Source organism: Mesocricetus auratus, unplaced genomic scaffold (genome assembly GCF_017639785.1).
Source record: "Mesocricetus auratus isolate SY011 unplaced genomic scaffold, BCM_Maur_2.0 Super-Scaffold_100028, whole genome shotgun sequence".
Lineage (NCBI taxonomy): Eukaryota > Metazoa > Chordata > Mammalia > Rodentia > Cricetidae > Mesocricetus > Mesocricetus auratus.
Genome location: NW_024429209.1, coordinates 21,863,765 through 21,889,907, shown reverse-complemented (window position 1 = coordinate 21,889,907; position 26,143 = coordinate 21,863,765). Strand labels below are relative to the sequence as shown.

Sequence of the window (26,143 nt, the reverse complement as noted above, 5' to 3'; positions counted from 1 at the left end):
GACCCCAAATAATCCAACACCCTCTTCTGGTCTCCACAGACACCTGCATCCGCATGCATGAACACATATACTTGTTCTCATTTAAAAAAATAAAATATATGAAGCCGGGCGTTGGTGGCGCACGCCTTTAATCCCAGCACTCGGGAGGCAGAGGCAGGCGGATCTCTCTGAGTTCGAGGCCAGCCTGGTCTACAAAGTGAGTTCCAGGACAGCCTCCAAAGCCACAGAGAAACCCTGTCTCGAAAAACCAAAAAAAAAATAAATAAATATATGAAATAAAAAATGCATCTGCTCATGCATTTATCACTTAGGATGTGGGTGTGTCTGAGATTCGGCTCTCTCCTTCCACCACGTTGAGTCCCGAGGACTGAACTCGGGTCGTCAGGCTTGGTGGCAAGCTCCTTTACCCACTGAGTCATTTTGATGGCCCCAGGAACTGGAATTTCAAGGCTTGGGCATGGCCAGCACAACACACCCACCGTGGGAATCCTGAGAGAGTTCTAGTTGAAGCAGCCCTGCAGGCATCTGCTGAGTGCTGATCCCTACAAAGGCTCAAGGACTTCAGACATGTTTGGGCACGGTTGCTGCCCCAGGAAGTCTCATTCTTGATGACCTTTAGTCTTCAGGACATCTCTCCACTGCCAAACCCAGGGTCCAATCCCTGTGAGTTCGCTGTAGGACCCAGAGAATACATCCCACTTCTGTGACAGACAGACTGCCCCGCTTGACTTACCCCCTGCAAATGTGAGAGAGAACACTTAACCAGAATCACGGTCACTACTCACCATGCTCAGTCTCCCAAACAGCAATTCAGGACGGCTGCTGATATCAACAGCCGGCCAGGAAAGTCAACTTTGCATAAGGCTGCAGCCCTCCAAGGGGCCCTCCGAGTGGTAGACGGGGTTCCATAGACTGCAGGGGGAAAGGCTACGGGGCTGGGGAATGCAGTCCCTTTCCACAGCCCCTCTATGCGACTTGCCAGGGCTAGCTTCTGTTGGACAAACCGGTTCTCGTTTCCAGCTTGCCTCCCATGAGAGAGTCCATGTCCCAGTATCTTTTACTTAGCTCCAGATGAGTCAGGATCACATACACGTTTAGATTACAACTGGAAGAGTAACCAGCATGGGAACAGTTAATTGGGTTGCTTTGTAAGCTGCCTGTCAGCATGCCTCACCAAGTGTTTTCCTCCTTCATGTTTGCTGTCTCCTGGAGCCCAGGGGAGCAGGTGACTTCCATGAACAAAGACTTCCCGGTACCCGGAGAGCCCTTCGTGGACGGAGCCCGAGAAAGCTCAGCCATCAGCAGGCCGAGGTCACTGGCCTGCTCCAGGAAGCCGCCTGTTGGTCCTCTGTGTCCCTGTGCAACCTGCCCTCGCCTGTTCTGTGTTTAGTCTTGGTATGTATGTGCGCACACATACACGTCCCGGTATTGCTTCGGTGGCTGGTTCTCCCCTCCCACCCTGTGGGCTAGAGATATGGAGCACAGGTCACTGGGCTTGGTGACAAGCTCCTAACCCTACTGAGTTTTGTTTTCAGCTGTTTTCCCGGTGAGGAAGCTGGAGCTCAGAAGTTGAGACGACCACCACGCAGGCATCCCACTGTGAACAGCACGGTATCTGGGGGTTCTGAAGGCCAGCTCCCTGACTGGTGATCAGCGGAGGCTGAGAATGCGGTAGGGACCCCCCCCCCCCAGGAGCGGGCAGGTCTTTCACTGGACGCTGATTAACTGTGAGCTCCGCGTGGTCCTCCCCTCCGCCATCTGCCCCTCCGGTGGTGGCTCGTGTACCGGTCAAGTGTGATGCAGTCAAGTGTAACCTCGGCCTCACCTCCCTGTGCGGTGACTTGATCAGCGCTCACTTCCGGGACATTCCTGGGGTCCTCTGCGGTCTTGCCGGACCTCCTTCCACAGCAGCCTCCGTCAGAGCAAGACCTATCCCAGCAGGCGAAAGGAGGTCTGCGCTTCCACCAGCCACGTCAGGTGGAGAGCCAGTCCAGGCCACTCCCAGGGGCCTCAATTTAGTTCATTTCTGTAGGCCCCTGGGACTTTTCTTTGGTGAGGAAGGAAACGCAAGCTAGCATCGTCTTCCCTTGGCCCCACTGTCCGGTGCAGCTTAGTGAGTGTGACTGAGGGTGAAACTGGGGTCTCTCTCCCTCGCGCCACGAGGGACCCCCAGGCGGCCACTTCCTCCCTGATGAGGCAGTGAAGAATCACGGGCGAAGCCGGGGTGAGCCTCTCGGGTGGTGCCCGGGTAGAGATGAGGAAGGTGAGATTCGTGGCATAAAATGGGGCCCCTTGTGGACCACAATCCATGTGCGCGTCCCTCCCATCCTGGGCACCTTAGCCCCCACGGGTCAGAGCGCACAGCTCTGTTCTCCCCCCTACCCATCCCTGGCTCCGACTTCCTTTGTGCCCGATTCACTCTGAAGTGCCCATGTCTTTGTTTCTTTTCTTTCTTTTTTTTTTTTTCCTTCCAATCTAAAGGGAGACAATCTAACATCTTAAGTCTGGATGCCGCCTCGAGAGGTCACCCAGTGTGCACCCTGACTTCAGATGGGACCGCTTTCAACTGATCCAGACAAATAGGGGCTTTCTCTGCGCATTTGCTTAAAAAGTCTGCTCATTTCTCCTTTGTGGTTGCAGCTAATTTTATCACATCAGAGGAGATATTAGGAAGGGCCCCAGAAATGTGCAGCCAAATGTGCCAATTACACCTCTGGGCTGCTCACGGGTGACGGTGTAATGAGAGCGTCTTTCAGAGGCAGCCGTCTGGGCCAAGTCCACCTGGTCCCTTGGGTCATTATTGCTTGTTCTTGATTTCGCACTCCAGACGTGGATATTCTCCCCCTATGTAAACGGAGACCTGAAGACTCAGGGGACAAATTGGGACAGATTAGTTAAATTGATCTAAATGATAAGTCTGGGGAAAGTCAGACCGTTGTTACGTACTGGTTAGGAGCACGCGTCGTCACCTGTGCAACCTCCTGCATAGGGCCGCTCACACAGCCACAGCTGGCTTTCGAAGGCTTTATCCTGCCATCCCAAGGCCATCAATGCCTCCAGAGAGACAAGCAACAAAAAGGAAGTTATACAGAAGGCTCTGGCCAATAGGAGAGACGCATCTGCTTAAGGCCACGCCCTTTAGTTAAAGTTGTCCAGGGCCTCAAGGATTCCCAGGGCATGACGATGTGACAGAATGGTCATCTGTGAATGATGGTGATCCTTATCCCAAGTGACCCTCTGTCCCAGGTGAGCCACCATCAGGACTGTCTGTCTCATGTGACCCTACATTAGGGCTCTTTGTTTCAGGCAACCCTCCAGCAGAAGACTCAGAGACCCTGGGTTTGTGGTTTCCAGACCCTCAGAGTGAGAACTATCCGGGGAGGGGGGGCTTCCTCTACTGTCCCCTGTCAGCCTACAGCTGAGCAAAGTGTCTGAGGCCACTCGGGCTTTCACAAGTGCTATCTTAGACAAGAAGACAAATGAAACGAGAGACAGAGAAAGCAGAACAAACGGTAATGCAGCTGAGATGGCACCCAGAGATGTGTGTGCTTACATACGTGTCTCTCTACCAGGTTGCTGTGCGGACTGTAAGAACCAGAGGGGAGCAGCTGGCACCAGCGCTGACTCACAGCAGGTGTAATACGGGGCCGGCCATGAAGGCTTAGATGAAGGATGGTGTCTTAGGTTTCTATCACTGTGAAGAGACACCATGACGACGACAACTCCTTTGAAGAAAAACATTTAGGGCTGGAGAGATGGCTCAGAGGGCTGGTTGTTTTTCCAGGGGTCCTGAGCTCAATTCCCAGCAACCACGCGGTGGCTCACAACCATCTATAAGATCCGGTGCCCTCTCCTGGCCTGCAGGGATGCATGCAGACAGAACATCGTATACATTATAAATAAATAATTTTTTTTGGTTTTATGAGACAGGGTTTCTCTGTATTGTTTTGGAGGCTGTCGGTAAATAAATAATTTTTTTAAAGAAAAGCATTTAATTGTGGTGTCTCCCTTATAGTTCTGAGGTTTGGCTTGTCATCTCCATGGCAGGGAGCAGGACGGCATACAAGCAGACAGTGCTGGAGAAGGAGCTGAGAGTTCTTTCATCTTGTCTCACGGGCAACAGGAAGTGTCTGTCTTACTGGGCACGGCGTGAGTGTGTATGAGACCTCTATGCCCACCTCCACTGTGACACACGTCCTCCAACAAGATCACATCTACTCCAACAAGGCCACAGCTCCCAGTAGTGTCACTCTGTTTGGGGGCCATTTTCTTTCTTTCTTTTTTTTTTTTTTGGATTTTTTAAACTTAAATTAGAAACATGCATACTTCAAATGTCAATTCCAGCTGCCCCCCATTGTCCCTCCACCAGCCCCACCCCCAACCCCCAACCCCAGCCCAGGCCATTTTCCTTCAAACCACAACAGAAGGCATCAGAACGAAGACCCAAACCAATCCCTTAATTTCGAGGAAATATTTCTACAGCATGTGTTAACAAATGACGGAATAAAAAAACGGGATGATTCCCCACTAGAGGAGGGAGGCTGCTCTGTGTCTTGCAAACCAACCAGCAACCTCCCTGCTCTATCCATGTCTAAGCCCAGGTATGGTAGCAAAATGTCCCCAAATATCCCCAGAATACAGCATTGCCCCAGTCCAGAACCACAGCTAAGAGAAATCCAAAACTCAACATGTAAACGTGAGCTCCTTGAGTTGGGTGACAAGCATGTCATTGCGCCCTTCAGATGGGAACCCTCCACATGCATTCCAGCATGACTAACCACCCGCTGTGTGCCAGGCACTGTGCTGCCTGAGGCAAGGAACCCAATAACAGCAATTCTTGACGTGCAACATCCACCATCCATGATGTGCAACATCCACCACTCATGATGTGCCGTGTCCAACATCCATGATGTGTAACATCTGCTTCCACTACTAAGGATAATAGGCATGGTAGAAAAGCAGTAAAAAACTTGACTGAGGACCCAGATAAAGGTTAGGCCAGACTGAAGATTGGTAAGTAGTTGGCTGAAGAAATAGAATGCCTGCATCCTAGGGATTTAAAGCACCTCACACTCCCAGTATTTACAGCAGGCCACTTTGCCCTCTTCCACCCTCCCTCCCTCCCTCTCTCCCTCCCTCCTTTTTCTAGACAGAGTTTCTCTGTATATCCTTGCATGTCCTGGAATTCACTCTGTAGAGCAGGCTGGCCTCAAACTCACAGAGATCCACCTGCCTATGCCCCCCTGAGTGCATTGCCCAGCCTTAGTTACTTTCTAATTACTGTGAAAAGACACCACGATCAAGGTAACTTATAGAAGAAAGCATTTATTGGGGGTTTAGAGTTTGACATGGTGTGTCCATGACCATGGTGGTGGGTAACATGGCAGCAGTCAGGCAGCCATGGTGCTGGAGCATCAGTGGAGAGCTTGCATTATCACCTCTAAGCAGGAGCCATGGGAGTGGGGGAGCCATGGAGTGCTCACTGTGAATGGCTTAGGCTTTGGAAACCTCAAAGACACACCACCCCCAGTGGACACACCACCTCCAACAGGGCCACGCCTCCTAATCCTTCTCAAGCGGTTCCACCAACTGGAACCAAGTATCCAAACATAAAAGCCCTATGGGGACAGTTCAGAGCGCCATATCTGGTGAATATCACTCTGTTTCCCTTTCTCCCCCTTGCCCCACCTCTGTGTTTGTGGATGCTGATCCTTGAAGGCAGTGAGCATCTTTCCATGGTCCTTCTGGTCACCTATGTGCATAAGATTAGTGACGCTTTGGTTCCTAAAGTTCTCATCCTCTCATGATGAGAACGCCCACATTCACATTGTTTTGAAAACTTTTATTGCATGTATCCATTTATCTCTGTGTGCATGGAAGGTGGGGACTCCTGCAGTGGAGCACGTGTGGAGGGAGCACAGAGGACAGCTTGCAGGAGTCTTCACACCACGCGGGTTCTGGGGATTGAACTCAGGTCCTCGGGCTTGGCAGCAAGCAGCTCTGCCTGGTGAGACATTTCTCAGGCTGAGCCATCACTCCCTTTCTCATCATCACGTCGGCATCAAGTTGTTAGGAATTTCCCAGGTTGAGGAGGAGTTCTAGCTTGCCATCTGCTGCTGGAATAGACACCATGAACAGAGGACTTGGGGCGGGGGGGGGGGGGGGGAAGCATTACGTGATTCACAGTCCGTCAACAAGAGAAGCTAAGGCAGTGCTTGAATCAGAAACCATGGAGGATCACTGCTGACTGGCTTATTCCCACACGCATGTTCTACCGTTTGTTTGTTTGTTTGTTGTTTGTTTGTTTTACACAGCCCAGGACTGTCTGTCTGGGCATGTACCACCCACAATGTTCTGGGCCCTCCTATGTCAATTGCCAATCAAGAAAATGTTTCCTGGACGCGTCAGCAAGCTAATCCAATCAAGGCAATTCCGTTGTGAAGTCTCCCTCAGATAACCCTAGGCTGTGTCAAGTTAATGGCTGGAATAGACTAGGCTCTGCAGGATGGAACTAATTAAAAAGGCTGTAAGTACGGAGCTGCATGGACCATCACCTCATCCCCTCCACCACTAAAGAACACTCTGGTCATTTCTGAGCTGTTAACCAACACAATGGGCGTGATGATGAGAACTGTAGCTCTGGTATGCTTGTGCGTGCCGTGGAGAGGGCGAGCTGTGAGCCCTCTGCTCTCCCCAGATACAGAGAGGGCAGGGAAATACCAAGGAGAGGCCACCTGCGTCTGGCTTGGTGAACAATTGAGCTTACCGAGGAGCAGTGGGTGACTAGGGAACATGTGTCCACCTCCAAACCCGCCCCCCCCCCAGCATGTGAAAACTCAAGGATGCTGCTTCCCTGGAGTTTCCTGTGTGGTTTGTGTAAACGTTTCAGGTGGATCAGGATAGGACAGGTATTCTGGCACTCGGGAGTCACAGAATACTGAATGTTACACAGCTCAGATGGAAAGGTATCCTGGAGCTCCGGAGCCAAGGACTACCACAGGCCACAGTAAGCATAGCACCTTACAGCCCTGCCTCAGGGAAAGGCTTCCCCAGTGTATTGGCTCTGCTCCCGCAGGAGAGAGTCTTCCAGCTGGGGATGTTTGCCCAGTGTAGCAGTTTTGCTCTGCAGGAGAAGGTTTCCTGGGAGAAGCTGCTACAGTTCAGCTCTGCTCTGGAGAATAGAGAGGGAGTGTAACAACTCTACTCTGCCCAGGGAAGATTTTCCCAGCAAAAGTGTTACAGCCCTGTGCTCTCTGCTCTGTCCAGGGTCATCTCTGCTCCGCCACCACCACTGCAAAAGAAGATCTTCACCCAATGCTCATCTAAGGGGTTTATTGGAAGGAAGCAGCTGGACCAGCCAAGCTCAACATACACAGGGTTTATATAGGGATTCTTGGGGGTGGGGAAGTTTTTTCAGGATAGGGATTGGTCTGATTTCAATGCTGAGCTCAGATTGGTTAGAGCTCCTACCCAAGGATTGGCTAGTTTTCTGCACAGGATTAGGGTCAGATTTGGCTCTGGTTTCAGGGTCAAAGTGTGTTTCTTTCTCTGGTCCTTTTTAGCCTTTTGGCTCCAATTTTAGGGCCAGGGTGCATTTCTTTCACTGGTTCTGATTCCAGAGACAAAGTGTTTCTTTGGCTCTGCTCAGGGTGTGTTTCTTTGACTGGTCCCTTTTTCCTACAGTTTGCAGACAGCCCCTCGAAGGAAGAGCCTCTTCTCCCAGCAATCAGTTCTGCCCAGACCACCTGGCCAGAAGTCCTACGTCCCAAGAGGTCTTCGGTTCAGTGAGGCTCCTCCATCTCCCCCACTCCTCCAGGAGATGATGCCTTCTGAAGCAGAGACACAGCAGGGACTGAACGGTTGGACCTAACCAGGTATTTGCATTTCATTCACCAGCAGTGAGGCTGAGATGCCTTATAGTCCCTCCCGGCAGAGAATGTGCCAGAGCTTTCCAGAGTCTTATTTCCTGGAGTCTTCAAGGCACTGGTCACTCCTGTACCACAGGAATGGAAGCAGACCCAGGGAGATGAGAAAGACAAAAGGCTCTTGACTGTTTCTATGATGTCAGTGCAAACCAGATGCCAGCGCCTGCCAGGTCCCAGGAAAAGGTAATTACAGACAGAAAAGGTTTATGCAAATGCCCACGTGAAGTGCTGGCAGCTAGAAGCCAGTTCACACCCAGATGGATGATGATGGTGATGATGAGTTCAGACTCGCAACCTGCAAGAGCTCCAGTCTAGAAGCTGAAAACACCTTCGTGGCGTTCCTTGGTGGGAAGAAAGGCAAGCCACACCATTAAGTCTTTTTATAGGCCATAAAGACATGTAATAAGAAATTTAATATCCACTTCTGATGCTTGCAAATGGGTGGTTACCTCTTTACAGGATTTTTTAAAAAAAAATACACATTTCCATCCAAAAATTACCTTCATAATTAATTGTAAAAATACTAGAGGCATCCCATTAGAAACAGTTTAAGAAGGCTTCTTGCCACCATTGTAAAATAAAGCGGCGAGGGAAGCAATTAGACAAGAGCATTAAAAAGCTGTTGAGAATATGTGAAGAAATGGGACCATTCTAATTTATAGATAATAAGGTTGTATTCCCGGAGAAAGCCAAAGTAACAGAAAAGTATTAAAACAATAAATACACAGAGGTATATAATCAGTTTTAAGTAATATGCAACAATCAATGGCTTTCTCATACATAAAATATAAGAAGTTGGGAAAAAACATAATTTGAAAGTCATTTGCAATGGATCAAGTCCTAAAACACCTAGAGACAAATGTAACAATAAAATGCAGGACACCGTATGAAGCCAAAGATAAGTCTGGGTGCCTTCCACAGTGGACAAAGTGCTTGTTGTGCAAGAGCAAGAACCTGAGTTCAAATTCCCAGCAGTCATGTAAAAGGCAGTCAGTAGTATTCTCCTATAGTCCCAGGGCTGGTTGCACAGAGACGAGGGGGGCTGGAATATTGCTAGCCAGCTAGCCAGCCAGCCTAACTGCAAAAGCCACTTTCCATGTTCAGTGAGAGACTATCTTAAAAGATAAGGATGCCTTCCTCTTTCCATTGTACCTTCTTGACATCTTTGTCAAAAATCAGGTGTTCATGGGTGTGTGGATTAATATCAGGGTCTTTGATTCAATTCAGCTGGTCCACCTGTCTGTCTTTTCACCAAAAACCAAGTTATTACTATAACTCTATAGCAGAGTTTGAAGTCAGGTATGGTGATGTCTTCGGAAGTTCCTTTACTGTACAGGATTGTTTTTTTTTTTTCTTGTTTTTTTCCATACGAAGCTGAGTAAAGTTCTTTCAAGGTCTGGAAAGAATCGTGTTGGAATTTGATGGGGACTGCACTGAATCTGTAGATTGATTTTTGTGGGAACAACAGACCTTGGCTGGAGGCCCACTTCCCCATCAGCCTGGGAGCAGGCAGCTGTAAGACAATGTTTTTACTAAAATTATGTTTACTAAAAACAATAGGTGCCCGGAGCAATAAGTTCCTTGCCCATGGGAACACCCTAATCTTGACCTTTTCCAAAGACTAACTGCGTCTTCCTGACCCACCCACTGCCGCCTCTGGTGTCAGGGTATATATAACCAGCCAGGGTAGGAATAAAGTAGAGCCTTCTTGAGGAGCCTTCTGGAAGCCTTCTTGAAGTTTTCTTTGCACCTCCGACACCCTGTGTTGCGACCCCCGGAAGGGACCCCCGACCCGCAGGGATGAGGTGATAGGGTCGCTACTAATTTGGTGGGTCTCCATGAGCAGATCCTATCTTAAAAGTAAACTTCAAGAGGTTAAAGGAAACAGGCTCAAGACAACGTTCACTGATCAAGAGCGTTTATTTTTGGGGCGAGCTGGTATTATGCTTGTCAGCGTAAGTCAGGTGCAGGAATTAGGGAGGGGTAGGAAGTATTCAACGGAACACTTTAATCTTTTGTTAACAAAGACAATTGCTCTATAAGGGTTACTTCCCCCTGGCTAGGTGGGTGGGCTGCCCTGTGTAAATTTAACTTTTATGGTTAGCCTTTTCCTTTGTCTCAAGGGCATGTGTGCTCGCAGTCACATAGGCAGAAGGCCAAGAAATGGTTGACAGACTCCATTTTGTTCAAGGTTCTAGCAGTCCCCAACACTGTGTCATCAATCCTGACACCCTCCGCACATTCTCAGACACAGGCTGCGCAGCAGGCGCGGCAGATTTTGATAAGATTGCCATTTTTATTATGTTGATCCTACCTATCCAAGAGTAATGGAGATCTTCCCTTTTTTCTCATATCTTCTTCAATTTCTTTCTTTAGAAACTTAAAGTTCTTGTCATATAGATCTTTCATTTGTTTGGTTAAAGTTACCCCAAGATAGTTTATATTTGTGGTTATTGTGAAGGGTGATGTTTCTCTGATTTCTTTCTCAACCAGTTTATCATTTGTGTATAGAGGGGCTACTGAATTTTTGGAGTTAATCTTGTATCCTACCACATTCCTGAAGGTGTTTAGCAGCTTTAGGAGTTCCTGGGTAGAGTTTTTGGAGTCACTTATGTGTACTATTGTATCACCTTCAAAGCTTGACTGCTTCCTCTCTGGTTTGTATCCCCTGGATTTCCTTTAGTTGTATTTTTGCTTCAGTGCCCGAACTGGCCTTCTCCTGGAGTCACATCGGCGAATATCCCAACTATCACCATAGAGACTTCATCCAGTAATCGACGGAACCAGATGCGGAGATCCACAACCAAGAACCAGACCAAATCCCGGGAATCCAGTCGAAGAGAGGGAGGAGGGAACACATGAGCAAGGGAGGTCAAGGCCTTGATGGAGAAATCTACAGACACAGCTGGCTCTTGGAGACTCATGAACGCTAGACCTTCAACTGTGGAGACTCCAGGGCACCAAACTAGTCCATCTATATGTGGGAGACAGTTATGAAGTTTGGGCTATCTGAGGGGCCCCTGGCAATAGGACCAGGAGCTATCCTTAGTGCACGAGCCAGCCCATTCCCTATGAGGGGATGCCATGCTCAGTCTTAACACAGGAGGGAGGGGCTTGATCCTGCCGCAGCAACTTAATTGTGCCAGACTTTGTCAACTCCCCATGGGACTGAGAAGGGCGGTGAGGTGAGGTGAGGGGGGACAGGAGAAGGGGTGGGAGAGAGAACTCTGGTTGGAATGTAAAATGAAATTAAAAGAATAATAATAAAAAGAAAAAACAAAGAGGAGAGGGCTGGCATTTGGCACTGACCTCGAACCTCCGCACATACACGCATGGGTGTGCTCATTAATGGAATGTGTGTACACACATCAACACAAATAACATTAATAATAATATCTTTAAACTTCAATAAAGGAAGACGTGTGTCCACTTTATTGTGTCTGAAGACTTAAAAATTACAAAAATATCATTTTTCTTGTTGGTCTATGAATTCAATAAAATCCTGGTGTGGAACATATTTTAACTTGGGAAAAAGAGAGAGAGTCCAAAATGTATATGGGGGATGGAAAGATGGCTCAGCAGGTAAGGGCACCTCCAAGGCTGAGGACCTTTGATCCCCAGAACCCACGTGCTAGGAGGAATAAAATGACTTCTGCAAGTTGTCTTCCGACCTTCACAAGCATGTCACTCTCTCTCCCTCTCTCTCTCTCTCTCTCTCTCTCTCTCTCTCTCTCTCTCTCTCTCTCTCTCTCTCACACACACACACACACACACACACAAACCAATGTAATTTAAACAGCTTTTAATTAATTTATATGAACAGTAAACCACTGGCCGCCACAGCCAAGAGAGTGCTTTGATCAGTGGTTTTGAGGAACTTGTCTTGCCAGACGTTAAAAATTCATTAGTTGGTGACAGTTCAGTAAAGCAGCATCGTTTGATAAAATAATAATAATAGTAATAAATAGCCCAGAGGAAAAGAAATGATGCTAGCTAGGACTAGGCCCCGCAAACAGAGATTTTTAGTGTACCATACAGTGGCCAGTCCTAGTGCATAAGCAGGAATACAGATGTCTAAAATGTAAAGTTGGATGCAAATTCATTTTTCACTACATCGTGAATTTGTAAAAGATTTACATGAAAAGAAGAGGCACAAAAACCGGTAAAAGAAAATATTGGAGGGTATCTACAGTATGACAATGTGAGATTCATTGGCCATTTCAACACACAGGAATCAGAAAGCACAAAGAAGAGCTATGAATAAAACAATACTAAATTAGAATGTATTTAAGTGTATTAAAATATAGTTAACATATTATTAATATATTTAATGTATTAAAACATTGGAATGTTTCTAAATGCCACCAGAGTCAAAAATAAGAATTTCATGGTTCTGTCATAGAGAATTAATATCTTCAATATAAAAAAAGATTTCATAAATCAATGAGAAAATAATAGGTCAATGAAGAGGTTGGTAAAGTTTCTGAACAGCCATTTTCCAAAAGGTAGAATATGAAATACAATGGCCATCTTCAAGCCAAAGATCCAACAAATATCTCAAAACTGAGTATTTTCTTCCTAACTTACTGGCTAAACAATGACAAGAGAATTGACTGCTGTGAATATAGGCAAGGATTTACGGGGATTTTGGTCCAAGTGGCCCATCTTCAAGTAGACCTGGAAAGAGGCAGCAGGCTGAGACCTGACAGCTCTCTGCAGAGAATTATTGCCTTGATTGACTTGCGCAGGCGGAAGCTGGCTCATTTTCCACCGGCTGAAGGCACAGTTTCAAAAGATGCTTTGCCTCTTGAGTGACAGGTGAGTCAGTCAGCAGATGGCCAGCTTGTCCCGGAAACTGCTGAGCAATCCTGCACAAATGCTGGGTTTGGGGCTCGGGTCTGGCCTGGACTTCATGACGGCTGAAGGGTGTGACCTTCTGCAGCTGCTGAAGGGAGACGAAGGGTGTGAGGAGGGGCCATCTGCTCTAACAAGCTGTGAGTACCTGCGTGGGACCCGGAACAAACATTTCCCACATGAGGACACGTCTCGGTGCAGACCAGCGAGGCAGCAAAGGGGACCTGATGTAAAGATGGCATGCCAGGTCACACCTGAAGCCACGTGGGAAGAGTGAGAGCCCAGAAAAAAAACCCCAGGCAACTGTTATCATAACCCAGTGGCAGAAGCCTCCTCCTCAAGGAAGCAAGCGGGGTTAACAAGTTACTGCCGGTTACGGTTACGTGACCTCCCTCATGGGTGACCTTTAAGTCAGCTCAGAGAAAATGAAGCTGGAGGGTTGTTTAGCTTCCCTTGGCTAAATCTCAAAGATGCAAAACTACGCATGGACACCGTTACCTGTGTCTGTACGTCTGGAAGACTCACACTCACTGCCCCAAGAACCTTATTCACTGGGCCTATTCACATTGATGGGACTGAGTTTTATTGCAGTAGCCAAGCATATGGGCACTCGACAGTCCAGGCTGTTGGCATCCTCACCTCTTACTCACAAGCCCTGCAGGACCAGAGACCTTCGACGGGACAGGTCCTCAGGCAAAGGTTTCCACAGACCTGTGGTAAGTCATGCTCCCACCAGGAAGTAATGATGACCTGGCCTCCCTCCGTGTGCCTGTCACCGACCCTCTGCAGACCCAAAAGGGCTGCAATAGCAGTCAGAGCCCCAGTCCAGGATAAGCCTTGAGGGGACAACCAGGGAAGCCAGTCCCTGCAGCTGGGCACTGTTTGTTTATGGAGCGGCCTTGAGGATAACATCTGGGTTCCCAAGACAACATGAGAGGAACAAAGATTCCATTTAGTGTCTGGTGCTTTTTAGGAACTGCAGCTGGCCCACCGTCTCCACCACCACCACCACCACCACCGCAGGCAGCGGCAACACCACCAGCGGCGACACCAGCACCATCACCAGCACCACCACCACCGGCGTGCCATGCCAGTGCCTGAGTAATTAGCAGCTCCTGTTTGGTGTTTTGCTCCCAGTAGTTAGTTCCCTGGCTCTCCCAGCAAGGGCCGCACAATTCCTTAATTTGTAAATTTCCCCCAGATTCCAGCCTTCTTCCTGCTGGTTCCCTGCTCCCTGCTCTAGGGACAGACACTGTCAATATCCTGCCTCTTCCCCTCTTGCTTCTTTTCTCTGCCTGGGATGTGTGTGTTTGGTGAGAAAATGAGTCTCGCACATCATTCTTTCTCAGATCTGCCTTCCATAAATACAGAAGCCCACTGAGCCGGGAGTCACAAGCCTAGAATCACAGAGACTTGAGAGGCTGAGGCAGGGGCCTTGCCGATTCAAAGCCTTCCTGAGCTACAGAGTATGTATAAGACCAGCTTAGGCAACCCAGTGCCATTGTGTCTCCAAATAAGAGAGGTGATTGGGGATGTAGCTCCAGGGTAGGGCGCTTGCTTGGCATGCAGGAGGCACTAGGTTCGATTCCCAATGCCACCAAGAGAAGGGAAAGGGATGGGAGCAAAGGGGAAGGGAGGGGTTGGGGGAGGGGGAAAGAGGGTGGGGAACCGGGAAGAGGAGATGGAGGACAGAAGGGAGAAGGAAGGGGGAAGAGGAGGCAGAGGGGTGAGGAAGAGAGGGAAGGGCCCTACGACACTGGGGCTTCTCAGGAAGGCTCCCTCCTAGCGTCTCTTGTTTCTAGGGCCCCAAGTTGATCCTGCAGCATGTAGGACACCTCTAAGTGGGGGTGCAGGTCAGCAAAAACGCCAACCGCCTCCCCTTCACACGCTGCTCAGGTTGCCTCAGCTTCGGGGTTCCCAGGTCTTCCAACTTGAGCCCCATGATCTCCTTGGGTTAAGTAATCTGCCAGATATACACAAGAGCTTGGTAAAGACACTCAAGGAAGGTGCTGTATGGGGCCAGACTCAGGGCTTCGGGGTCCCTGGGTGAGAAGCTCCCACCCATCATGCCCCACCCCTACCTCATCGCCACACCCTACTCCTACTCCCTCCCCGCCTGCCCCCCCCCACCATTACATCAATTCACTCACTAACCTGAAGCTCCTGAACCTGGAACCCAGTGCTGTCCAGTGAGATGAAATTCTACCTCCATTCCCCTCTCCCAGAGCGCACAAACCCACCACCTGCATCAAAGCCTCAGGCCCTAGTGGTCTGGTTGGATTTCCTGGCTCAGGCAAAAGCAGCTCTGACCTCTAAGGGAGCCAGATATGAATGGCCCTGGGTCAGGAGCATGGTTCAGGTCGCCTACATGCTGTGCTCCAACATAGTAATGGTTTCCTGGTGTTTTTATAGTTACAGAACAAAGAGAAATTATGTTGCAAATCATGCACGGTCTGATGCCATTCTTGGACATCACAGGGATGATGGGCAAAACCCAGATGTGGGAAACAAATGGTTATTAAGGATACAGACAGCCCTGGGGCGCTTTGGCTCCTTCCAAGAACTTTCCAACTCTCCACAACCACGGCACTCAGCAGTGAACGAGCCTCCTGGAATCTTTTGGACATATGGGTGGGAACTACAGCTCACGCTCCCATCTTAACTCATTGGTACAAACACAGGTGTGGAGTAAGTAACCGCCAGCAACAACAATGACATTCCAAGTCCCCAGAGAAGACCTAGGGGACAGAGACTTCAGAAGCCAGGGGGAAAGACCAGCCGGATCCTGGAAGACTTGGAAGTAGACCCTCGGTGGTCATTGGAGGGCAGCGTGCCCAGACCCTGAGCTATACAGCAGGATCAAGCCAGGGCAGCCAACGGATACTGTCTCCATCAGCTTTTCTGAGCTTCTGAGCTTCTGGTCCAGGATAGCTTGGTCCCATCACCTTGGGTCTGTATCAAGGCAGAGTGTCATGCCAAGAAGCACGTGACAAAGCAGGGTTGCCCGTCTCACGGCTCCAGCAAGCAAAAGTCAGAGAAGAAAAATGGCAGGGATCTTAATACCCCCAGCCAAGGACAATCCTTGTAACTCTACCTTCCCCAGCACAGCTCCCCTCTCCTACAGTTTCTATGGCCTCTGCTAGCAGTACATCTGGGGACCAAGCCTTCAGTACTTGAGATTTGGGGGCCACTCCAGATACAAACTGTACTCAGCATGTGAGGAGCCCCCTCCTGGACAGAGGCCCAAGACTCCTGGAGTAAAACAAAGTCAGCATGGATGTTGCTAGAAGTTTCCGCCTCGCCAGCTTGTCCCACTGCTGCTTCAGCCCCAAATAAGCACACGGACGCCACATAAATTATAAAACTGCTGGCCGATGACTTGGGCTTCTTATTGGCTGGCTCTGTCTTAATCATTAACCCATTTCTATTAATATAAGTATTTCCACATGGTCTTATCTTACTGGAGAAGGGTCCGGACCTCTAACTCCTTTGGCCGCTCATGTGGAGACTGTTCTGACAGGCCCTCTCTGCCTACCTTTCCCAGGACTCTCTTTGTCTCCTAGTCCTGCCTTTCTTCCTGCCTCATTGGCCAGACACTGTTTTATTCATCGACCAATAAGAGAAACATGTATACAGAAGTATCTAGGACTGATGTCTTCAGGGCTGCAATCGAAAGCAGCCGAACAACCCAGGGTCTGACCCTGAGTGGGGGAGTGCGGATGAGGGAAGGCTAGCTATCCCACGACATTAAAGAAAAGACAGAGACATCTGACCGTGACACCCAAAGGTGGGGGCAATGGCAGAAGACATCTATTATCATGTATGAAGAGCTGATAGCAATTATTTCCCTTCATCCTAAAGACACTCCCTTGCAGAATGTACTCAGATCTTCAGGCACCTTCACCCCAGCATGTCTCACTAGCCTTCAGGGTGGGTGTAGATTCGCCCTGGCCCAAGTCTATTGTTACTTGGAATAGGAGTCATTCTCCACCTTGGCCAGGCCACCCAGCAGCTATTAGCTGACATCTAAAAGACAATAGAAACTCTGGGCTCTCCTGAACTCGTGGCAGGGTGGAATAGATTTCCAAAATATACAGGCCCTGACACAGAAGGACTTCCCCCACCAGTATGGAGATGATGGAAGTTGAGTTGCGGGAGTGGGGAACAATCTAGAAGGAGGCACACGTGAGTCCAAGGGGAGGCATTCTTACATAACAGCAGAGTATCCAGGTACTACCTCCAAGGGGAGGTATTCTTACATAACAACAGAGCTAGCCAGGTACTACCTGGCTCTCTGTGGGGCAGACTGTGTTCCCCTTGACTTCAGGACCAAGGGCAGGCATGAGCTCAGAGGCAGAGTGGAACACGGGCTTGAGCCAGCTGGGGGGGGGGCGTGGCCTACTCCAAACTGGTAACACTGTAGCATCCCAGTGCCGGTTGCTTGTCAAAAGTTGCTATGATCATTACCTGGCAAACAGTGATGTAAACAACGAACAGTTTGGGGAGATCCAGGTAGGAGGAGCCTGCAGCAGCTGGTCACACTGCATCCACAGTCAGGAAGCAGAGAGAGATGAACGCCAGTGCTCAACTCACTTTCTTCTTTCTTCCCCAGTCTGGGACCTCAGCTTGTGGATTGGTACCACCCCACATTTAGCATGGTCCTTCTACTTCCATTAACCCAATCTAGACACCCCATCACACACATGCTGAGGCATCCATCTCCGAGATGATTCCCAGATCCTGTAGGCTGGTATAACACTCACCACCAACCAGAGCCCTGAAGCAGGATGCAGGCAGAAAGAATGTCTTCACAGCAACTGCAGGCCCTTCATACCTCTCCCTCCTTCTTTGGCTTCCAGATGGCCCACTGAACGAGAGAGGATGCAATCTAGGCTACACAGAGTAGATCCACAATCCAAGGGATCATCCTGACCCACCCCCTCTCAGCCCCATGGGAAGCTGTAATTTCACAGAGCAGCCCAGGACCCCTAGAGAGTCAACTCCACCCACAGCATAGCCTGGATCCCTCAGGGCAGCCAGCATGGGGCCTTACACCTGTGGCCTTGCTGTCACCCTGATGCTCAGCTCACCTTTCTCAGTCCCTCCACCTTCTGTCTGGGGGTCTGTGCAGTATGGCCCAGGAGGCAGCATTCACCATTCAAAAGCAGCACTGGCCAGGAAGTCAGTGGGAGGAAGGGAACTCTCTGTGACTGATGGGTTTCAGGGGCATCCCCCACCACTGTCACCACCTTAAAATGCATCGCCAACTCAAAACAGCCATGGGACTATAGATTGCTGGATAAGGTGACTGCCCACAGAGCTGTGCTCACCCTTGCCTGCTCAGCAAACCCCAGAGCATCTATTCAGCAGTTCCAGACACTTTTCTGAGAGTCCAGCTCTCTCCCCACAGACCCTGGGTCCAGGAGATGAGGACAGCTGCTGCAGCCCGAGGCTGACGGCAGATCCCGCTGCTCTCCACCCTGCCCGTGGGCACAAAGTTAAACAAATTAAATCAACCTATTTGAGCTCATTTGTGGTTTGTGGGTTTTCCTAGTTGGCCTGACCTCCCCGAGTACCTCCAAAAACACAATTTCTATTAGGGAAATGATTTCAGAGTTTTAAACTTCCGCCCTGCCCAGAGTGCCATGGTTTTAATTAACAGCCTCGCGAGCTGCTCTCCTGGCAGCTGCACGGGGCAGGCCTAAGGAGGACCACCGAGGAGGCAGCCAGCAGATTGTGTTTGCCTTGATTCTGCCAGCGTAGAAGCTGTGGCTCAGCACAGAGAGCACACACGCTGCTCCGGCCAGAAGCATCAGACCATCCTCCCATCGTCTGGCAGAATGCGGGCTGACGCTGGCAGGTTCAGATCTGTGGAGTTGGGCAGGAGGTGAGTGGTAGACATATTCTGCCTGTTCTGCTTCAGAAAAGACTGCAGAGAAATCCACACAGGCCAGCCAGCACACCGGCAAGACACATCCACAGGCCTCCCAGGCACTGCTCCAGCACCAGCCCTGAGAAAAAACCATCACCCGTGGCTCTAATTAATCACACGTTGTACTCACCAGGGCTGGTCCCATGCACAAGGCAGAGCTCTGCATTCCAGCCTGGAGCTCCCAGACAGGGTCTTCTCTGCCCACTCACTAGACTGCATCCTGGGACCTATCTGTCTTCCTTGTTAGTGACTGGAGATGCCAGAGCTTTGTGGCTTCAGATTCTTCTAGATTCTTAGATCATCTGAAGTTTAGGCTTGCTAGCCAGACAAAGACACCTTTGTTGCATAAGCATTCCAATTCCTAGAAACCCTTCAGAGAGCAAATTCTCAGAGACAAGGTAGCTGACTCGGTTTTGCAAAGTGTTTGAACAATGACGCTTTCCCAGGTCATTCAAAGAACCGCAGCCAGGCTCCAAACCATCACCAAAGGACTCCGCACTCCAGAACATTTACAGGTGACACACAGAGAAGGTTTTGCAAAATAAAATCCTTTAAAATGCCTTTTGTCTGCATCAAGCAAACTCACAGGGGTGGGAGTGTCTGTCTTAATATGCAAGACATAACTGCAGAACGGAATTGGGTACAATTCGTGCTTTTCTTGTGTGCAAGAGACAAAGGCTTAAAGTAAGAGCCGGCTAGAACCAGGTTGGGAGGGTCTCATATCTTCACACCTCCCAGGAGTAGTCCTAGGGAAGGCAAACGGCTAAGCCCAAAGGACAAGGAGGGAGGAGGGAACCAAGGGTCTGAAGAAAGTGGTCACTCGGAGTCACTTGCAGTGACTGCACTGTGCTTCTTGGTATAAGACAGGCCAGAGACCATGCTAGAAAGGACCAGGATGACACTTGAGCCACTAGAAAGCCCAGAGTTGCAAGGCGTGCCACAGACACCAGGAAGCTGAGTGCCACCACACATACACCCATCACCACACCACTCACTTCCCTCCCACCCGTCACTCATGTGCTTCCCCAGGACAGTTCATAGCCCAGATCTTAGCTGGGAGGTATTGCCAGCTCTCTGGTTAATGAGTTTCCTGCCCGTCTCAGTGTACAAGAGTAATGGAGCCAGAGGGGTCTGGCGGTGTCCCCACAAGTTCTCAGGACAGAATGGATCCACTCTGCTGCCCCCCAGCTCTTTACCCTAGCTGTCATTTAATGAACTCCCTTCTGTGCCCAAAGTAGGTCCTAACCACCTCCCGTCACCACACCCCACTGTTACCGCCGTGCCTGGATGGAACTCGGACATTCAGACCTCCAATGAGATTCACATTTTGCTTTATTATTCATTCACTTTTCAGGGCTGGGCACGGAATCCAGTGCCACACACATTAGGCATCTGTTCTGCCCCTGGACCATGCCGACAGCAGCCCTCTTTGTACCTTTGATTCTGAGCTCACCCCGCCTTTGCCTCCGCCTCCCAGGTAGCTGAAGTTTCAGGCCTACACCCCCGGGCCTGCCCAAGGCTCATCCTCGAGTCCTTCTAACCTGGGACCCAACCCGACCCTGCCCGTCCTCCACGCGTGACTCCACACATGACGGACTCTGATCTGTCAGCCTAGACCTCGCTTCCCTCCTTCTAAGCGGGGACCATAGAGAGTTAAATGAGGCCGCCAGCAGCCCACAGAGACCCCAGCCTCCTGTCTGCAGACGCTCACTGCCTCACCCAGGGAAATTCACAAGTGCCAGGGACACCGAGAGTGGCACAGGTCAAACAAGCATTAACATCCAGTTTCCCCGTCCTCGGGTTGTTGACCCTGGCACGTGTGGACGCAGCTTCTCTCAGTCCACCTGCCCCCCCCCACGGAGCCGAGCCCCGACGTCCTCGGCCATTGTCCTGCTTATTCTCACGCATTCTGCCCCGCCCCGTCCCCGTCTCTGCCCCATTTCACCACTACGCTTCCAGCACCACAAGCCGTGCTTGCCCTGGAACCCGTGTCCCAGTATCTGCCATGGGGGCCACAGTGAGAGGGAAGAGCACGCGTCTGCCATACGTTAAGCCATGAGCAAATGGATGAGCATGGTAGAGAGAAGACACACGTGCACGCATGTATGTACTTACGTGTGTCTGTATGTTCAGGAGTGTGTAGGGGTGTGTATGCATGTGCACGTGCGGGTATATGCACATGTTCACGCATGCATATGAGAATGTGTGCACAAGTGCCTTCATGTGTGTGTACATGAGTACATGTATGTGTGTACATGTGAGTGACTATGTGGGTATGCATATTTGCATGTATGTATGTATGTGTATGCACATGTATATACAAATGTGTATTTGTGTTCACATATGTGGCCATACATGTGTTCTACATGTGTGGTGCAATTGTGTGCACATGAGAGTGAATGTGTGTATACATGTGTTCATGAATATTTGTGCATTCATATGGTATGCCTGTATGTGTATGTGTGAATTTGTGTATGTATGAATGTGTGTACTTGGATGTTTGTGTGTACATGCATGTGTATGTATGAGTGTATGCATTCACATGCATGTAGGCTTGTGCGCATATGTATATATGAATGTGTGTATACATTACATGTGCATGCATACATACATACTATTTATTTATATAACTGTGTATTTATATAAGTGTCCGTGTATATTTACATATATGAACATGAATGTGTGGGGCGTTTTCCCGTTGCTATAACAAAATAGACACATAATGACTGTGGAGTCCTACACATCACAGTCCTGAAAGTTGGAAGCTGACACCAGTGCCTCCATCCTCCAAGATGGCCTTTGTCTCTGCTTCCTCCTAAGGGGCCAGTGCACATGCCAGAGGGGGCCGCAAAAGGATCTAGATCGGTCGCCTCCAGCCCATGTGGGGTTACTGATCCCGTTGGTGAGGGCTCTGCCCTCCTGACTCCGTCCCCCCTCAGACCTCACTTTGTCACACTGTCATATTGGGGTTTAATCTGCAATGTACCAATTGTGGAGGGACATATGCATTCACACTGTGTCAGCGTGTGTGTGTGTGTGTGTGTGCACGAATACATATGCTAAAGTGTGCATGTCCACATGCGTGTGTGTGCCTTTGTGAATAGGCACAGTTATGTGCATGCTCACTGCATGGATGCCAAGCCCGTGCTGTGTATTTGCATGTGGTGTAGTGCAGAGATAGATGAGAATATGTGGTACAGCTATGAGTGCGCACAGGCATATACACACAGACCTGTGTGCACACACGTGTGTGGCAGGCGTATCTGTAAACAGGGTTGTTTGTAGTGCTGGGGATGGAACACAAGGGTTCACAGGTGGTAGTCAGGTGAGCGCTTTACCACTGAGCAATAGCTCCATGTTTGTAAGCATGTGTATGCATATATGACATCAGTGTGTACCTGTGTGCACATGTATGTGTACATATGTATTACATGCATATGCAGGTGTATGTTTATACATATGTGTATGCATGTGCATATATGTATCGTAGTGTATGTGCTCATACACATGTCTATGTGTTCATGTGTGTGGACATGTGTGTTTTTCTGTGTATTGGTGTGTGTATGGACTAATGGCCTGAAAGAGCCCACCAAGCAGGAAACCAGCGTCTGTGGCAATTCTTGTTTGGACATTTGATCCCTATCCACTGGCCATGCCCAGCCTTCTGCCCTGGCTTCCCCTGGCCTCACCCCACTCCATCCCTGCCCTGGCTCCCTCTCTTCACGCCTCCCCACCTCCACCCAAAAAGAGACCTCAGGTAAAAACTGACAACAGCTGCTCTGAGCTTCAACAGCTGCTCTGAGTTCCAAGGCAAGAAACGGGGCCACCAGAAGGAAGTCAAATCTCCCCACCCACTTAACAGCTTAATGAGGACTTGAACCTGAGCCCGGGAGGAATTGTCAGTGCGATTAGTTGCTGGGATGTGGAGAACATGTCTAGGCTTTCAAGCCTGGCCCAGAGAGGAGTCAGGACAAGCTGGAGGCAGGGCAGATGGAGATGCTTGCAAACAGTCTGCCCCCAGCTTCCCTGGAGTCGGGTGTGCAACTTCACAAGGGCCAGGCGTGGCAGGGAGGGTAATGTCGGTGGAAGCAGCTTGGAGTCCTGTGTGGTGTAAATGTCCCCAGCTGCCCTAGGCAATGCAATCCACCTGCAAAAGGCCTTCAGGGCTCAGGGCGCCCACACTGACCTGTTCTAGCCACACAGTCCAAGCCATGTGGAACGGCTCTGTTTAACTTCTGAGTGATTTCCCATTCTCTCCAGACGGGATTCTCCTACCTGGCCAGCCTACAGGTGAGCCTGGCTCTCAACCCCCTTGTTCCTCCTAGGTTACATTTTTCCAGCCTGTCCTCTAGTTCATCAGCATGAGAAGCTTCAGCTCTCCCAGTGCGAGCGCAGGCCCTCTGTCGGCCTGTGATGCTCTCTGCAGCACCTCCAGGAACCAGGCCTCAGCCTTCCTTGTTCCCACCCACTCTCCTCCACGATCGATCTCTCCCATATTTGTTTCCTTTCACCAGGCACCCGTGTGTTCTACCTTGTCTCGTTTAACTGCCCACTGGCCGTTCTCATTCTGTCTGGCTGGGCTGCAGGCCCCAATGATGCTGATGCTGTGTCCTCTCGGGAGAGAACAAGGCGCCCCGTAGCTAGCCACTCGCTGGACCCTTGCATTCAGGAACAAACACTCCCCACTAAGCAGACGCATGCTGTCCCCAACTCACATCCCTGGCCGTGAGGCATGGACTAAGCACATCTCTGCATTCAGAGCCCAGGGAGGGAACTCCAGTCTTAGGCAGAGCCACGGCAAACATGGGCATCAGTGCCAGCCGGGCACATACCCTCCAGACCAGGACCCCGGCTGGCTGTGCGTAGGTTGAATAAAAGATGGCTCTTGATACAGGAGGTCTCCATATGACAGTTCTCATTTGATTTCCGTTTCTGTGACAAGGCTGCTGTTAGGAAAAGATGGCTTGGTGGTTAAGAGCACTGGCTGCTCTTCCAAGGCACTTGGGTTCAATTCCCAGCACCCGCTTGAAGGTTCCTCTCTATAACTCAGGTCCCAGGGGATCCAGCGCCCTCCTTGGGCCTCTGTGGCACCAGGCAAACATACGACACACAGACACACATGCAGGCAAAGCGCCCATGCACGCAGAATAAGTAAAGCTTTTCAAAGAGCGGCTTAGGGGTAAAAGTGTTCGTTTTAACTCACAATCTCAGGTTACGTTCCGTAATTGTGGGGTAAGTGAAGGCAGAAACCTGAGCAGCTGGTCACATCACATCCCCAGTCATTCACGGTCAGAGAGAAATGTTTGCTAGTGTTCTTGTCTTCCCTACTTTTTTCTTTTGCTCTTCTTCTTCTTCTTCTTCTTCTTCTTCTTCTTCTTCTTCTTCTTCTTCTTCTTCTTCTCCTCCTCCTCCTCCTCCTCCTCCTCCTCCTCCCCCTCCTCTTCCTCCTCCTTGTTTTGTTTTCTTTTGAGACAGGGTTTCTCTGTGTAACTGTCCTGGCTGTCCTGCAACTCACTTTGTAAACTAGGCTGGCCTCGAACTCACTTAGATCTACCTGCCTCTGCCTCCTGCCTGAGTACTGGGATTAAAGGTGCACACCACCAAAGTTCCCTACTCTTAGCCCCAGAGTGCCTGCCTGGACAATTGTGCTGCCCACAGTGGGTGGATCTCCCACATCAATTAACACAATCAAGACAGTCCCCCATAGACACACCCACAGGCCAGCCTGATCCATTGTTCATTATGATTTTCTTCCCAAGAGATTCTAGGATGTATCAAGTTGACAGAGCTAACTCTACATCAGAAAACCTCCAGACAGACATTTCTCTAACCCGTCAGGCCGGGCCAGCTCCGTTCTTGGCTTGCTTCTGCCATCTGCTGGTCACTGTTCGAATTGCACTGGAGAAGTGCCCTCAGCTGTTTCCTTGTGGTGGTTGGGGGCTGTATTCATCACCCTCTCTGTGTACAACAAGGCCAACCCGTCCCTCAAGATAGTCTAAAGGAACAGACCCTAGACTCTACGTGAGTGTGAGAGTCATTTATAACTTGGCCCAAAGTTTTACGATTTCCCCAGACTTGTCTATTAACTGGGATTGTGCTCAATACTTGTCTGTAGTCTGGACGATGCTCAGACACAGGAAGCTTGAATACAGTTTGCAGAGTCACACAGCTGCAGGGTGGTGCAGCTGACACGTGAGCTCTAGCCACAGGGAGCTGAAGACACAAATTTGTCCACAATCTCATGACCAGGGCGGAGGGGGGGGTGCATTCACCCTCAGGCAGAGAGTTCACCCCAGCAGATAGATCGTCCCCCAGGACTAGAAACAACCGTGACACTTGGAGTCCCCCCTTTCATTTCCAGGAGCTTGGAGCCTGTGTTCTGCCTGGGCCTCCTGAGCCAACAGTGGACAGTGTGGCCGGAGCAGACAGTGCTGAGGTGAGCTTTAATTTCTAAGCCCCAGCTTCCCTCCTCACACGGGCTACTGAGACACAGCGTCCACGCTCTCGGACACAAATGTCTGTCACCATCATTTTAAGGGCTCTGTGAAGTCCCGAGAAAGAGACAAACCTGCTTCCCATTCTCAGCCTTCCCAACCCTGTGGTTGTAAGCCACTCTGGGGCTCCCAGCTCCTTCTGCAAATTACAGGGCTTCCTGCAGATGTGACCTGAGACCCACCCACCGGATCCAGTTAGATCCCAAGGTGTCCTGCCTCGGAGCTGATCTGTCACAGATCCTTACCCAGCTGTGCTTCTGACTTTTAAGCGTTCAGGCACCTGTCTCCCGGGCCCGGGATGAGCACTTAGGTGTTCGAGTACCTGTCTCCCGGACTTGGGATGAGCACTGGGATGTTTGGGCACCTGTCTCCCGGGCCCAGGATAAGTGCTTCCCATCTGGATTCCTGCAAGCCTCACAGGCCACAAGCAATTAGTCCAAGGCAGAGAAGACTGTCTTTAATAATTCTGCCATTACCACCATTTTCAGCACCAGCAGACAAACGGAAACCCCATTTCCCATTTCTTTAAAAGCATTGAATGCCTTCTGCATCACACTGCGACGTCGCCATCCGTCCAATTGTTGAAGAGTAGTCTCGTGCTCCCAGGGCCTGAAGAGACCTGAGCCCCAGAAGAAGGCCTTTCCCCCAGTGTGTCATTTTGGAGTCACCGAGGACACTAAGCAGACGTGGGAGGGGGACTGGGTGCTAAGGTCCATCTCTGTTTCACAAGACACAGCGTGCAGCAATGCTGTGCAGCTGATGGTTGGGCCAGATGTGAAGAGAAGCCACAAGCTTCCTGCTGGGTCAGCCTGGAGGTGAGGAAAGCAGCTGCCTTTGTGGTCTCAGTGCTGGGGGCGGGGGAAGTGAGTGGGGGAGAGGGGGGCTGACAGAGCCAGGTCAGCCAGCAGGAGGGGACAGTAAGGTTCCAGGCAGGAAAG

General features: G+C 50.1%; 1 long non-coding RNA gene across 1 annotated transcript; it reads left to right on the top strand.

The window, feature by feature from the left end:
* Positions 1 to 272: 272 nt before the first annotated feature.
* LOC121134552 lies at positions 273 to 3,811 on the top strand. The gene is made up of 3 exons (XR_005871642.1): positions 273 to 1,395; positions 1,536 to 1,671; positions 3,573 to 3,811. It is a non-coding gene; the product is annotated as an uncharacterized LOC121134552 (long non-coding RNA).
* The last annotated feature ends 22,332 nt before the right edge of the window (positions 3,812 to 26,143 follow it).